The 2,437-nt window shown below is 41.4% G+C and overlaps 1 non-coding gene across 1 annotated transcript; it reads left to right on the top strand.

Annotated features, from left to right (window-relative positions):
* Positions 1-2,105: 2,105 nt before the first annotated feature.
* trnaa-ugc lies at positions 2,106-2,180 on the top strand. Its single transcript has one exon. It is a non-coding gene; the product is annotated as a tRNA-Ala (tRNA).
* The last annotated feature ends 257 nt before the right edge of the window (positions 2,181-2,437 follow it).

A 2,437-nucleotide genomic window follows, 5' to 3' on the forward strand; every position in this document is an offset into this window, starting at 1 on the left:
ATATCAGGTAACTAATCATTGACAACAAAACATTCATTTATTCACATAAAGTGTGTGCACTTAAATTCACATAAATACATAAATGAGTCAAAATCCATTTAGTACAAGGTTGCAGTTTGTTTTACATTTACATTTACATTTTAGTCATTTAGCAGACGCTCTTATCCAGAGCGACTTACAGTTAGTGAATACATAAAAAAAAAAATTTATACTGGCCCCCCGTGGGAATCGAACCCACAACCCTGGCGTTGCAAACGCCATGCTCTATCAACTGAGCTACATCCCTGCCGGCCATTCCCTCCCCTACCCTGGACGACACTGGGCCAATTGTGCGCCGCCCATGAGTCTCCCGGTCGCGGCCGGCGGCGACAGAGCCTGGATTCGAACCAGGATCTCTAGTGGCACAGTTAGCACTGCGATGCAGTGCCTTAGACCACTGCGCCTGGGACCAAAAGGCTCCTGAACAATTTGTAACCCAAGCCATAAGACTGCTGAACAGTTAATCAAATGGCCGCCTGGACTATTTACATTGACCCCCTTTATTATTTATCTCAAATGTTTTGCACTGGCTCTATGCACACTTCCTGCTCCACACAAACTACACTGACACTCAACAAACACACACGCATTTTGACGCCACAAACACACATAAGCTGCTGCTACTCTGTTTATTATATATCCTGATTACCTAGTCACTTTTCCCCCTACCTACATGTACATACTGTATTACCTCAATTAACCCTGAACATTGACTCGGTACTGGTACTCCTTGTATATAGCCTCGTTATTGTTTTTTATGTGCTACTATTTACTTTTGAATGTATCAAATATTTGTCTTTGATTTTTTTTCTATGCATTATTGGGAATGGGCTCGTTAGTAGGCATTTCACTGTAAAGTCTACACGTTGTATTTGTCGCGTATGACCAATAAAATGTGATTTCGCTCGCAAAAAAACAATATTATTTCCCATTCACACCATAGTATCAAATGTTGATAAGATAGAAACAACTGAATGTGTCTGAATATTACTACACATGTAGAAAACTGCTAATCATTACATTCAGCTTCAAAACAGTAGGTCGACCGTGACATTTTCTCTCTGCACCGACACTGTTCTCACTGAAGTCCGTTGACGCTGACCGAGAGGCGCCGCCATTTTATCGTTAAAAACAATGTACCCAAAAAACCAATAACATGTAAAACCAATTCAGAAATCTCAAATAAATGGATTCTTTATTAATTTATCTTGACTAAATAATGTTTCATTCCCTCAGAAACCCAGTCTCCAGCGATGTGACTTATCACGTTCTTTACTCGGTTTGACACAAACATAACACATAAAACCTTCACCAAGCGTGATAATACCTTGACGGATTTGTTAACTAGCATGTTATGACATGGTCTTTCGATATTAGAAAGTTTAAACGCGCTATTACATACCTGTAGTAATACATTTGAAACGGACACAAAAGCGATCGTCTTCACAGCACAGTTCTACTGCTTCTTCTTCTTCAAGGTTTTATGGCCGAGTTGGACTATTGCCGCCACCTACTGTTTGAATGTTAAATGACGAGGCAGAGGCATTGATGCGAGTAACCAGTCTTGTTCAGTATATTACAACACATCCGGGTATCTCAAGTACACCGGTAAAACACTGGAGTTGCAGTAATTAACATTTACCAACAGATGGCATCATTGTGCCAAATTTCCACCCATAACACCTACTGTCGTCTTCTTCTTCTTCTTCGATGAGGTTTAACGGCGGTTGGCATCCAATTTGTTGCATTACCGCCACCTACTAGAGTGGTGGACAACTCCCTTATATGTTGCTTGAAAAATAAAATAAAAGACCATACCATCTAACACTACACTCACAAATTCAAAATTATTACTGATAATTAACACCACCCCACTCCACTATTGAAATATATTCACTCCTACCTCATGCCCTCAACCTGAGAGGATGGAACATCACCACTTAACACTCCCTGTAACTCTTCTGATGTCAAGTCTCCTACACCCAAATACCTCTCTGCAGCTGCCACCACAACCTCCATTTTCTTAGACTTACGTTCCATCCCTGCGGTACAATTAATAACCATAGGGCCCCGTGTAGCTCAGTTGGTAGAGCATGGCGCTTGCAACGCCAGGGTTGTGGGTTCGATTCCCACGGGGGCCAGTATGAAAATGTATTCACTCACTAACTGTAAGTCGCTCTGGATAAGAGGGTCGGTTAAATGACTAAAATGTAAATTGCTATAAATGCTAAAAATCCAATCTTACTGGAAACATATATCACTTGCTGTCCTATCCCCTGCATTGGTTCACCACTCCCCCATCTTCCTCTACTTCCTTCACTGCCTCAGCATATGACAACTTCTTCATTACTCTTACCCTGGAAACCTCAACCTGCCTCTCTCAGGACATTTCTGATCC

This window comes from Coregonus clupeaformis, unplaced genomic scaffold, assembly GCF_020615455.1.
Source record: "Coregonus clupeaformis isolate EN_2021a unplaced genomic scaffold, ASM2061545v1 scaf1140, whole genome shotgun sequence".
Lineage (NCBI taxonomy): Eukaryota > Metazoa > Chordata > Actinopteri > Salmoniformes > Salmonidae > Coregonus > Coregonus clupeaformis.